This window comes from Lissotriton helveticus, chromosome 3_1 (genome assembly GCF_964261635.1).
Source record: "Lissotriton helveticus chromosome 3_1, aLisHel1.1, whole genome shotgun sequence".
In the NCBI taxonomy this organism is placed as follows: Eukaryota; Metazoa; Chordata; class Amphibia; order Caudata; family Salamandridae; genus Lissotriton; species Lissotriton helveticus.
Window position 1 is genome coordinate 636,425,416 of NC_136061.1, and position 14,226 is coordinate 636,439,641.

The window sequence follows — 14,226 nt, forward strand, 5'->3', positions numbered from 1 at the left end:
CCACGTCTCCGAGATGTGTGCCAGAGTTTTGTGTGGCCTATAAACTCTGCATAAGGTACTTATATCTCAGAATCTCCAAAAAATGGCCACGGAAATCACCCTGTATCTCAATCCCTCAGAGAGATGTGCGCATAAGTGCTGAAAGGCCACATGTACGCACGTTCTACCTGCATTCAAACATTTTGGCTGGAACCTTTGCAGAATTATCTGTAATTCGAGAAATCTGCCACATTACGCAGTAGTTACCCGAATCTCTGCAAGATGTGCATAGCAGTAACTGCTATCTGTGAACCGGGCCAGATGTGTGCGAAGGTTACCTAAAACGGTGCCAGATGTGCACACAAGGCGCCTGAAAAGACCTCAAGTTGCCGGCACTGTGCTTTCCTTTGTATTGAGCTATATGTAGTTATGTTTGGACTATACTGATGCGGGTCTTTTTTCATCGCCATAGATCTAGGACTACAGGTACCAGCATGCATAGTAAAACACAAGAACCTAAAAGCTGCTCATTTCTAGGCAGAGCTGGCCTTAGCTAGGATAGCGCTCTGGCCAGACAGAAATGTGGCACCCATACTGATGGTAGTCAAAAAAATGAGGTGGGGTGTGGGGTGTGAGGTGGGGGGTCCTCTTGTGTTGACCATCAATCCTCGCATGAGCAGTCCGTGGCCTATGAACACAAACATCTCCAGACCTCCACAGCTCACCTAAATCATCCACAGCTCACCTGTGTCACGCAGATGAGGGGTTTGTTGATATGTGTCAGCAGGAGTGAGAAGGAGGGAGATGGAAGGGGCTAATAGGGTGTTAAAGCATCTTCTCCGATACGACAATGAAGGAATTAAACCGATTTAAATGGGAAAATCTGACAGAGAAAGAAGAGCGCAGGGACACACGTATGGCTGGATCAAGATGAGAGTGTCGCTGTTTTTTTCCCATCATATTAACTGCATACAGCTCCGTGCGCCCCTCTGAAGTTTGGCGCCCTGGGCCCAGCTCGCTCATGCCTAAAGCCTGCAGTCTTCCTGGGCCAGCGTGAGAGCCCTGACCCGCACCTTTCCCTTGCAGCGAGCTTTGGCGGGTGGTAGAAGTGAGCCTTACCTTTGCGCGGGACCGGTGGGCTCACAGCGGTGCCCGGATCATGCTGGATGGGCAGAGGCCCTGTCAGTGGGGTGCGCCTCCTCCAAGAGGTGTCGATGTGTGGTGCTGAGATCCCTTCTCCACCACTCAGCCCTCACCGTTCACCGCTCTTCAAGCCGCGGCCCCCTGTCCCCCTTTCGTGATTACAGGGTTTCTACGCCGCGAAGCTGAAGTGGCTGGAAAATCCAGGAGTGAGGTCGACTTTCCACTCACAGGCAGAACAATCCCAAAGTTTTCACGCCTTCCCTCTCTCCCTCCGCCGGTGCTGGCCTGTCTGAGCTGGAGCAGAGGCCAGGATGCAAGGCTCGGAGGATGGCTTGTCGGTCTGCCAGGGCTCCCAGGCTGGGAGACAGCAGCCCATTAAACTTGCTGGAATGCCAAGAGATTTAATCAAACTCAGCTGGGGCAGGAAGCAGCGCCTGGGGCTGCAAACAGGGAATGCGGCGTCTGCCTCCTCAGCACTGGGGGCTCCCTTAGAACTCAGAGCACAAAAGTGCTGGACACGTGTCCCTAATGTGCCGGACTGGCCCTCCGTGCTGCCTAGGACCATGTGCTGACGTCACGCATTGCTTGTATTTCTTGACGGGACAATGCTCCAGGTTGATTGGTTAAAATGTTCCATATTCTGCAATTTCCAAAAAAAGAGAAAGAGAGAAACCTGTTCTGTAGCTCACAGGTAGGCAGGCCGTGGAGTGTAGCAACAGACCACAAGGAGGCAGCGGAGTCCCTGGAGAAGAGAGTTGAAGAACAACAGCCTTTATAATTCCTGAAGTTTGCAAACTTCTTCTAGGCTGCAGTCTGTCTGCCAGCTTTACAGAGAGAGGGGGGTGACATCATATTTCACAACTCTAAGGGCAGTGAGACAGGGCGGGTGGGGTTCGCAGGATGCGGTGCAAGTGGAGGGTCTAAAATGGAATTAGGAGAACGCCGAGGGGCTGCTGCACCTGAAAAGTTGGTCTGGCTGGGCGGAGTCAGTCACCGGTTAGGGTTGCCTTGCAGGCGACTGACCCAGCATCAGCCAGAAGAGCTTTTTAGAGACGCGGAGACCTCCGGAATCTCCCAGTTTCTACAAAGGCCAGAAAACCTCAGCTGTGAGGACAGTGAGGTCAGCTTTTCCGTGGGAGCGAAAAAAAGAAACAAACTACAAGTGGACTTGCCCTGGCTCAGCATAAAAAAAATGAAAACAAAATGTGCATCTTTATCCTGAAGGGAGAGCGGAACTTCAGCCAGAACTAGAGACGAACCCCAAAGCGTGGCCATGGTACAGTGAAGAGCGGCAGCACTGGCTTGGACCCAGAAGCTTCAGAAAGGGACTTAAGCCATAGGAAAGGCATTTCTTCCTCAAGCCATGGTGCGGAAAAGGTGATGTCCACACTTGAATATCAAGGTCAGAACCACACAAAATAAAGCCAGTGAGGTCACAGCAGCCGAGGCTGGAGTTGACAAGAGCGCTTCAAGCGGAGTCAGATCTTACAAATGACGGATAAGAAGAGTGCACTCAGTTGTGGCATAAGAGCACAGCATGGCCCACATGGCACGCTACACTGAAGGTGGCGAGGCTGCCGTAGCCATGGCAGGGGAAGCAGCAGTGATACTCTCACCGCTGCAGAAGAGGGGAGCCCATCCCCCGCTGTGGCAAGGGAGGCCCCGGGGTCAAATTGATCTGAAAGAGGTGAAGCCATCGACAACTGTAGCAGGAGAATCTGCGGTAACTTTCACCGCACTCAAACCTCACATTCTGGGGAAGTGGAGATTGTAATGTTGTACTGCGGGAGCGCAGTCTAGTTGATGCGCACGTAGCCGTGCGCTAGCGTGGGCGTGATGCGTCACCCGCGCTGGATATAAAATAAAGGAGGCGTGGCACCGGAGTTTTAGTCCGGACCACGCGGAACAAAAGATTGGTGTCCCGGGTCCCTTTATCACGCGCAGCGTCTACCGCGCTGCGCACCTCGTAGGGGGCCTGACAATGGCGACGAGGGCCTGACGAGCCCATACTGTGCCCCTACGTTGAACATAGCCTGGTCTATTGCTGTGTGCCCTCGTGCCCCGACCCTGACCTCGGCAGGCCTCACACGTGGCAGCCCGGACCGAGGCTGTCTGCCCCAAGTGGGAGTGGTGGCGCGCCCAGTGACGCTTCCGCGGGAAGGCCCTCGCATCGGCGGCAAGAACACTGCTTAGAAGGGAGAGACGATGCCCATCCACCTCACACCAGGTACCTGCGCAGCCCAACCCGCAAGCGGCACAGTCCTACCCAGCACCTCCCTCGCAGCATAGTGGAGCACACCCCAGGGGTCAACAGCAGAGTGTCCATTAGCAGCAGCATAACCCAGCAGCTATCAGCAGCCCGTGTGGCGATTCTGGTGGGGAGGAGCCTCAGAAGTGCGACGCCAGCCCCTGCCCACCCACAGTGCAGCGTTTAGACACCACATACCACCATGGCGACCATCCCACCCATTGAACCATTTGTGGTCGACGGAGCCCCAGCATCCCTAGCTCCGCGGTGGAAAGACTGGACGGAGAGGCTCCAGTTCTACTTTGAGGGAGCCGGTACGGCGAGAGAAAGGCGCAGGGCGCTTCTTCTTCACCTCGGTGGGAAAGACATTCACCGCATTTATAAGACCCTGGTGGAAGCCACCCCGCACACTTATGTCACGCTCCTCAATGCGCTCAATGCACATTTCGAGCCAATGGTAAGCAAAGACTACGAGCGTTTCATCTTTAGGCAGGCGCGACAGGAAGCTGAAGAATCCCTCGACGCATTCCACGGACGGCTGAAGGAACTGGCGAGCACATGCGGTTTCCGCGACGAACAAGAAGAAATTCGTGGCCAAATCATCCAAGGCTGCTACTCTTCCAATCTGAGGGTGAAAATCCTTCAAGAGGATGGTAAACCATTGGCGGACATCTTGAAGCTAGGCCGGTCCAAAGAGCTGTCACAGGCGCGAGCGTCACACCTGGAAGCGGCGCTCCACAGACCCATCAAGACGGAGCAAGTTAACGTGGCTGAGCAAGTCAATGTCGTCCACCCAAAGCAACGCCCATTTGGGAGAGGAAGGCCTCCAGAACGTCGAAAGGAATGCGGATACTGTGGGGGCGCGCCACATCGGGCACAAGACTGCCGAGCACGCGGGAGAAAATGTGGGTCATGTGGGAGGATGAACCATTTTGCATCAGTGTGCAGATCCTCCAAGCCAAAGCCCGAAGCAGCCCATGCCGTCAGAGAAGACCCGGACAGTGAAGACATGGACGACGATTCCAATAACTATCCGGTCCACTTTGTGTTCGCCATAGACCACACACTGAAGAAGAAACGGCGACTCTCGAAGTGCAGAATTAGAATACAACACCAAGAAGTGAGGGCAACGATCGACACAGGAGCCTCGATCGAACTCATGGCGGCAAATCTCTACAACCAGTTGCGGAAAAACCCGCGCTGAAGGTGGCCAAAATCCGAGTATTCGCCTATGGACAAAAGACACTGATCCCGTTGATTGGGTGTTTCCAGACAGAGATACAGCACCAAGACCAGAAGACCCCGTCAACCATTTACGTCACCAAGGAAGGCAGTGGGATGCTACTCAGTGGCCAGGCAGCCGAAGACCTCCGCCTGATATCCTTCGCGATGGCCGTGTTGGAAGAAGAAATGGACAAGATCCTCGAAGAGTTTGAAGACACCTTTCAGGGCATTGGATGTCTAAGAGGAATAGAAGTATCTCTTCACATCGACCCATCCATCCAGCCAGTAGCACTCCGACATCGACGTATAGCATTCCACCTAAGGAAGAAGGTGGAGCAAGAACTGGAGACTCTCGAGAGACAAGGCATAATCGAGAAAGTCAGTGGGCCTACTCCGTGGGTATCACCAATCGTCGTGGCGCTAAAGCCCAAACAGCCAGGGCAGGTCCGCATCTGCGTCAACATGCACCTACCCAACGCAGCAGTGAAGAGGGAACGACACTTGACCCCCACTATAGATGATAACCTGGGGGAGCTGAATGGAGCGAGATGGTTCTCCAAAATGGACCTGAGGTCAGGGTACCATCAACTACCCTTACACCCGGACTCCAGATACATAACCACTTTCTCCACCCACGTGGGCCTCCGGCGCTACCCACGACTCAACTTCGGGATCTCGAGCGCCGCTGAAGTATTCCAAAACACAATTCGAGAAGTCCTGAGCGGTCTCACAGGAGTCCTGAACGGTCTCACAGGAGTCCTGAACGTCAGCGACGACCTGCTGATCTACGCCAACACGGTGGAGGAACATCACCAGAGGCTCAGAGGCGTCTTGCAAAGGATCAAAGAATCAGGTCTCACATTACATCGTGAAAAGTGTCAGTTCCTGCAGAACAAAATAAGTTTTTTCGGATACACCTTCTCCGACAAAGGAGTGGCTCCAGACCCAGACAAGGAGAGAGATGTACAAGCGGCCCCAGCGCCGACCAACATATCGGAAGTGCGGAGCTTCCATGGGATGGTAAACTTCTGTGGGCGATTCATCCCAGACCTTTCCAACCTCACCAGACCACTACGGGAGCTCACCAAGTCCGCCTCCCCCTGGCAGTGGGGACAAGAGCAGGAGCGAGCATTTCAAGACACCAAAGCCGCGCTGTCGGCTGACAAGACTCTGTCGTACTTCGACCCTGCCAAAGCGACCAACATTGCAGTGGACGCCAGCCCGTATGGACTGGGAGCGGTGCTGACACAGAGCCATGGCGGTGACGACTGGGCCCCCATTGCCTATGCCAGCCGGTCTCAGACCGAAACCGAGCAAAGGTACTCTCAGATTGAGAGGGAGGCAATCGCCATCCATTGGGCCTGCAGGCACTTTCACGTGTTCGTGTATGGACATCCCTTTACTGTATACACCGATCATAAGCCTCTAATTCCACTCTTCAGAGGGTCCGTGTCCAAGCCTCCGCCAAGGATAGAGAAATGGATCCTCCAGCTTCAGGAATACGACTACAAACTGGAGTTCAAACCTGGCGCAACAAACCCAGCGGATTACCTCTCCAGGCATCCCAGGGCAGCTACCAACCAAGAGAAAGAAGATGCCGAGGAAACAGAGGAGTACGTGAGAATCGTCCTAGGGAGATCGCGACCACTGCCCATGGGAATTGACATGATCGTGGAGGCGACTCGCAGCGACGAGGTTCCCCAACTAGCAGTAAATGCTCTGCGAAGTAATGACTGGAAGACACTTCAAGCATCCTTAAATAAGAGAACACCCGAAGCCAAGCGCGCTCTGGAAACCATCCTCAAGGTCAAGGAGGAACTGTCAGTTGACAGTCAAGGATGCCTTCTAAGAGGCCCGCGAATCGTAATGCCGACGAGCCTGACCCAACAAGCAATCGACTTAGCCCACCGCGGTCACCAGGGCATAGTGAAGACGAAGAGTAGACTCAGGGCAAAGGTGTGGTTCCCGGACATGGACGCCAGAGTTGAACAGACGGTCAAAGAATGCCGATGGTGTCAAGCGGCTGGAACCCCTGAGTCTCCACCTCCGGTCATCACGGAGGACAACCCAAGGAAGCCGTGGGAACGGGTGAGCGCAGATTTCGGACACCTTCCGGATGGCCGCTACATGCTCGTCATCATCGACGACTTTACCAAATATCCGGAAGTAGAAATAATCACGTCATTGGCTGCCAAAGAAGTAGTAGCAAAGTTCGAAAAGGTCATTGCCACCCATGGAATCTTCGAGCAAGTGAAGACCGACAACGGACCACCCTTCCAAGGGCAGGAGTTCGCTGACTATCTCCAAGAGTGGGGAATCCAGCACCGGAAAGTGACCCCAAGGTGGCCTCAAGCCAATGGAGAGGTAGAGAGATTCATGAGGACCCTTAACAAAGTTATCCGGATTGCCCACGCTGAGGAGGCACCATTAGAGAGAGCCATATACACGTTCCTGAGGGAGTACCGGCTCACGCCCCATCGCACGACCACAGCTGCCCCGGGGCCGTCGACTATGGGAAGAATAGTCAGAGACACAATACCTCATCATCACACCTGGACCCCAAACGATGCATGCTCCCGGCAAACCCTGCTCAATCGGAAGCGCTCAAACGACTACGCCAGTTTCAGGCGCCGAGCCAAAGAGTCGCCCATCTGGGAAAGGGATCAAGTCTACGTGAGAGACCGCTACCCAGGGAGCAAATTCCGACTTCCATTCGAACCCAGACCATGGACAGTCACACGCCGATCCGGCACCATGGTGACAGCCCAACGCGAAGGAGAAACCGTAACACGCAATGTATCATTCTTCAAGCGAGCCTCTGTTCCATCCGAGAGCCACTCCAGCCAGGAAACAGGCCGAGCACCGGCGAGCCCAGCGGAGCACAGCAACAGCCCATCGGAAGGTGATCATGAAACACCAGTGGACAGGTCTGCAGTGAGCTCACCGACTCCTGAGGGGCCCAGTGCTGCCAGTCCCCCGCTGTCCGGGGACGGGCGGTCACCAACCTTGATCCGATAGGAAGCTCCACGGAGAGTTCTGTTTCATGGAGAGGCCGCGGGCTATGGACTGAGAAGAAACCCAGCCCCATCCTCGCAGCTGGCGGACTTTGCAGTAGGCTGAGATCGAAGCAACTGATCATCGGACTGGTAACCGGCCTTTTGGCCATTCTCATTTTTCACCCTGCCAGATGGCGCAAAGTGACTTTTCTGATAACTGTTATGTTTTGTTTTAATAAAGGTTAAAAGGAATGTAATGTTGTAGTACTGCGGGAGCGCAGTCTAGTTGATGCGCACGTAGCCGTGCGCTAGCGTGGGTGTGATGCGTCACCCCGCGCTGGATATAAAATAAAGGAGGCGTGGCCCCGGAGTTTTAGTCCGGACCACGCGGAACAAAAGATTGGTGTCCCAGGTCCCTTTATCACGCGCAGCGTCTACCGCGCTGCGCACCTCGTAGGGGGCCTGACAGAGATGTCCCCGGTCGTGTTGGGGCAGAGACTGAGAATCAAGGCTCGGAATGAGACGTGCCCTAAAACGGGAGAGTCTAACTTCAGTCAAGGCAGGTGAGGCAATAAAAATACATATTTTCCAAGCCATAAGAGAGTTGAATATTGTGTCTGTGCCTTGATGGTGAGCATCGACAATGCAAGGAGTGACGCATCCTAAGATGTGGGAAACAGACTGTTGTATTCATGCCCTGGAGTTGATTGTCAACTCTGAAAGGGGATATGTCCTCACTCGTGGGGGAATAGTTGGTGTCAGCCACTTGGACCTGACTGAAAAGGGGAGCTTATCCTCAACTGCGGTGGAAAAGTGGTTTGTATCAGTCCCTCGGGGGGGATTCTCAGGACCTAAAGGGAGAGTCTGCCTTCAGCTTTGGCGGAGAAGTTTGTGCTAATGTCTTGGAATTGACCTTCAACTCTTAAAGTGTGACTCTGTTCTCACCTGTGGTGAAAGAAAGGTTTGTATCCATGACCTGGAGGTGACCTTCAACACTTAAGGGATCTATCTTCACCTGTGGCGGAAGAATGGTTTATGTCTGTAACTTAGAAATCACAATCAACACTGAAAGGTAGGGTATGTCTCTGCTGGTTGGGCAAGTGTGTTTAGGTTCATGCTTTATACGTGACCTTTAGCACTGCCGGAGAGAGCCTGCCCTCAGCTATGGTTGAGGAGAGGTGTGTATTCACGCCTCGAAGGTGACCTTCAACACTGGAAAGGAGAATCTCTTTCCACTGTGGTTGGACAGAGTTTTGGGGCCATGGTTTAGGTTGCATTCAAGCCATGAAAAAAATAATCCAGTGGCCAATGATATCAAGGTTTACAATATTATAAGAACCCCACTGTGATAGTCTATCTTTATAACTCATGCAGTCCTTAGAGGACACAAACATTCTCAAAATCATCTTTCTTTTAGATGCCATTTTTTAGACTAATGTGCCAATTCAGTGGAGTGAAAAAAGCAGAAGCTTACACTTCTCTACGAAAGCTAAGTCTACTTATCCTACAGAATGAAGACTCATGCTTACTGAATCCAAACACTGGGACCCGGACCTGCCTGGCTCATCCTCATATATCTCATGAAAACTTATTGCACAACAATTCCTTGCGACTCTGTAAAATCACCAAAAATGGATTTAAAACTTTGGCTGCCCTTTCAAGTACTCCCTTTTGAAGAAGCAGGAACTGAACCTCCATTCCCAGTTGTGGTCACTGATATTCTCCTCCCAAATAGCTTCAGACATTAACCTGTCTGTGTTCTAATGTAATGTGTGATTACAGAAATATTTTTTTATTATCAAGAAGAAATGTATTGATGCCTCATAGGAGATAAGTTAAACATTTAGAGATGTTTTTGTGTGAATTCTATTTCTCAGATGCCATTGTTCCAAATGTGTATCAAAGTATGTGGTAACACAGGTAGTGATGTGAAATTTGTTTAGGCAAAATATCAGATGAAAAATATTGACATACAGAAATATTGTGTTAAGAATATCGGTACTTCAAATATACTGTGGACAGGAACATTTAAGGTAGAAACATAGGGCCCGATTAAAATGCGGTGGCGGGCCCTCTGACTGCCAATTTCCCCCGCCACATTACAATGGCGGGGGAATCGTTCCGCAAGCGTCGCAGGAACAAAGACTTCAAGCCACTCTTCCGCCACAGGCAATTGTTACGATTGCCTGTTGGAGCAGACAGGAAGTGTAAAATGTTGGCGATGCCTAGCAGGCATCGTCCACTAGATTACAATGCTGGATTCAGCCAGCCTGCCTTTGAAAGGCTGGCGGAGATTGGATTCGTGGACCCTCTCTGTGTTAGCGGGGTGGTGCAATGGAAGGGTACCCAGGGTACCCCTCCCAACATTTCCCTGCAAGAAGTGGCAGGCAACGCGTGGTGCCTGACATGTAGTGCAGAGAAATGCACTGCATGCAATTTTAACTTTGCAAACGGTGCTGCAGCCAGCAGCACCGTCCGCAATGTTAAAGCCCTGGCGGACGCATCGTAGTTTGATTGGCGGGACAGTTGCATGACTGGCGGGTGGTCCCAACCACCGCAATGATGGTGGCAGACTCAAGTCCGCCCACCATTGTAATGACCCCCATAGTGGCCGATTATGATGGTGGTGGGTTCTCCACCGCAAGCTGTGCAGTGGCAGGCCCTCAGCTATCGGACAGCAATTTTCCCCACCAAATTACAATGCTGTGGGAATCCTTCAGGTAGCGTGGTGGTCGCACAGACCGCCCGCCACGGTTCTACCACAGGCAATCATTCCTATTGCCTGGCGGACCAGTCTGCATGTGGAAAATGGTGGCGGTGTCTATCAGTCACCGTCTGCCAAATTACAATGCTGGCTCAAGCCAGCCTTTCCATGGCTGTAACACTGCCGTGGAAAGGCTGGCGGGGATTGCCTTCAGGGGCCTGTTGTGGGCCCCCCTTGTGTTGGGGGCATGGTGGTGCGCTGGAAATTTCCCTGCACAATGTGGCAGGCACAGTGTGGTGCCTGCCACGTAGTGCAGGGAAATGCACGACATGGCTATTTAGCCTTAAACAGCCTTGATGCGACCGCTATGGTGGCAGTCGCATCGTAATCCATAGTGCAGGACCGCCGCCTTACAGACCAGGCGGTCCCAGTCACCCCAATGATGGCGGACAGACTCAAGTCCACCCGCCATCGTAATCGGCCCCATAGTTTTTAGTACTGTTTTTAGTATTGTTGCTGAAAATATCGATGCAGGAAATATCGTTATCTATAATATCATGTTTTAGTGTACATTAATATATAATATATTGTATTTATCTTTATCATGTGTTTATGATTTTGTTAATTTGTTTTTATTTTGATTAGATTAAAACATTTTAAAAGTACTCTTTTTAAAAATGCATTAATGTTTTAAAATAATTATTGAAATATATTTTTAGTAATGGGATGTTGGGCTATTAGGGAAAAAAGGTGAGGAAGTTAAAAAAATATGTATTTCAATTTTAAATTTTAACTATTTTAAATATATGTGAATTATTTTTTTAGAATGTAAAAATGCATTTAATTTAATTTTGTAATATTTTTCTTTACAAAAATTATGTTATATAATATATATTTAAGTGGAATTATTGAATTTTCTTTTCAGTTACATTTTTTGAATATAGAATCAGAAACAATTGTATTAAATAGTATATTTGCTTTTTTTGCATTTGTAAATTAAAAATAGAAAAGTAAATGTGTTAAATTTTAATAATTGTAAAAAAAAGTAGAAAATATTTTGATATGTAAAAAAGATATTTATAAATTCTAAAATGTAAAGATATATTTAAAAAAATTGTATTGATAATTTTTTTTAATTCATGTAATTGCATTTTTTAAAGTGTATGAATGGTATGAAATTAAACAAATTATGACATATAATTACGGCTCACGGTTTTATGGTATTTATATTTTTGTAATTTCCGTCTGTGTTTATCCATATTTATTTTTTGCTCATTTTACCTGTATTTATCTATATTTATTTTAGGTTTTGTGAAAAAATGAAGGTGAAATGTGTATATTTCTACATTTATTTAACCGATTAATGTACACTCATGCTTGAACATTTGGCAGGTTTCAATAACATATAAACACTCAGATGATAAAATACACACTAATAATAAAACATGTCCATTTAAGAATGAAGGTTTGCAAACCTACAACTGTTTAAGGCTCTTTACTAAAATTCCTTCAATTCTTTAATCCCCTTTACTGTCAATCTGCACAGCTACTGGCCTGGCAGACATTATTGACAGCATTTATAATCACTCAAAAACAACTCAATTTCCGTTTTCATCCACATATAAAAATAAATACAGACAGGAAAATAAATGTTTTTTTGTCTGTGCTTATCTCTAAAAATCAGTAAAATCTGATAACAGGGAGCCTTATTTATAATATACAGCTTACATTTTTATTTTAAAACTTTTTATATAAAGTTTAGTACTTTACTGTGATTAAATATGTTTCTTTGTTATTTATTGAACTGTTAAAATGTCTAGTAGTAATTTTGTATTTACATTTTTTATTTTTTAAAATTCTAGGTACATAATTTTTAATATGAATTAGATTTACAATATTTTAAGATTTTAGTGTCCAATGTCTTTTCTCAAATTAGTATGGATGGAGTGGGAATAGTATATGTTACTTTTACACCTTTCCCAAGTTGGTTTAGTTTGGAGTGGGAATAGTAAATGTCCCCACTTATTTCTGCAACACCTTTCTCAAATTGGTTTAGATTGTCGTGGGAATACTAAATATCACCCCTTTAGTGTCCAATACTTTCCTTGAGTATGTTTATATTGCATTGGCAATAGTAAATGTCACCCCTTCAGTGTCAAACACTTTCCATGAGTTGGTTAGATGGAGTGGGAATAGTAAATTTCAACTGTTTAGTGTCCAACGCTTATCACAAGTTGGTTTAGATTGGTGTGGGAATAGTAAATGTCACCCCATTATTCTCCAAAGCTTTTAGCAAGTTGGTTTAAATTGGAGTGGGAATAGTAAATATCATTCCTTTAGTGTTCAACACTTTCCTTGAGTTGGTTTTGATTTGATTGCCAATAGTGTTCAACGCTTTCCTCAAGTTGGTTTAGATTGAGTGGGAATAGTAAACATCACCCCTTTAGTGTCCAACACTTTCTGCAGGTTGGTTTAGATTGGTGTGGGAATAGTAAATATCACTTCATTATTCTTCAATGCTTTCCTCAAGTTGGTTTAATTGGAGTGGGAATAGTAAATGTCATACCTTTAGAGTCCATGCTTTTCTTAAGTTGGTTTAGATTGGAGAGGGAATAGTAAATGTTGCTCCTTTAGTGTCCAACACCTTCTTCAAGTTGATTTAGATTGGAGTAGGAATAATATATTTGACCCCTTTGTGTCTAACACTTTTCTCAAGTTGGTTTAAAATGGGGAGGGAATAGTAAACATTATTTTTTGGTGTCCACCACTTTCACCAAATTGGTTTATATTTGAGTAGGAACAGTAAATGTCACTCCTTTAGTGTGCAACACTTTTCCGAAGTTGGATTAGATTGGAGTTAGAAAAGTAAATTTGATCTCTTTAGTGTATAAGATTTTTTTAAATGTAGTATATATATAAAGATGTCACACATAAAATATATAAAAAAATAATCTTCAATTTATTATACAGTTTTACATTTTATATTTCAAGTAAAAAATAAAATAAAAGTAATTAAAAAGTGGCTGATTATAAGTACCATACTTGGCAGTCGAACCACCCAATTACGAGCATGGTGGTTGGGCTGCCACAAGACCGCTGACATCGCCAGCTTCTTGGATCCCATGGTGGTGGGGAAAGTGGCGGGCCATGGAGACGGTGGTGATGCCAGCATTCCAGTGCTGATCACAACCTGCCTTTCTGTCAAACTTTTTCACAGTGGGGACCTTGCCATGAAAAGGTTGGCAGAAAGGCAGGGAAAGGGCCCCAAATAGGGCCCTAGAGCATTTTAGCCATTGGAATTGTGGCTGGGGGCACATGCTGTGCCTGCGCTGTCATGCACAAACTGTGTGCCATGCACAACATGGTGCATGGCAACAGTTTGCCCGACTTGCAAGTGGCGCTGCACTGTTGCGGCATGTGCTTCAGGTTTTCAGTATTAGGCGAAGCATGCCGCGGCTATTGTAAGCCATGGACACACCGCCAGCCCGGTGGTAGTGTCCTAATACAGTGATCGCGATGTCCCCAACTTGGCGGTGTTCTTCCAACCACCACAGCGGCGGTCCGACGGTTGGACCACCAAACTCATAATCAGGGCCAAAGTGAAGTAAAAGTACTTTTTGTTAATTTTTATCTGTAAAAAGCATGAATATATGAATAATGTTAATTTAAAATAGCTATTTGTCATTGCTTGTAATATTTTTACAATTATGAACTTTTTTGGTTACATTTTTCACTATATTTAAAAAAAGTATATATGAAATAATTGAATTTATTTTATACTATCATTTAATTTATACTTTACAATTATTTAAACATTTTTTATAATATTGTTTGACAAATGTAATATTTAAAAAAATGCATTACATTTTTATAGATTAACTTTTTTTAATTATATATTTTCACAATTTGTATTAGTATATATTAAAACTGTA

At 47.3% G+C, this 14,226-nt stretch overlaps 1 protein-coding gene across 5 annotated transcripts in view; it reads right to left on the reverse strand.

Annotated features, from left to right (window-relative positions):
* The window catches only part of COL16A1 (collagen type XVI alpha 1 chain), a 950,832-nt gene extending 949,414 nt beyond the window's left edge, over window positions 1–1,418 (reverse strand). For all 5 annotated transcript variants that reach the window (XM_078680648.1, XM_078680645.1, XM_078680647.1 and 2 more), the window contains exon 1: window positions 1,099–1,418. The gene's annotated coding sequence lies outside the window, so the exon portion shown is untranslated. The remainder of the gene's footprint in view (window positions 1–1,098) is intronic.
* Between the last annotated feature and the right edge of the window lie 12,808 nt (window positions 1,419–14,226).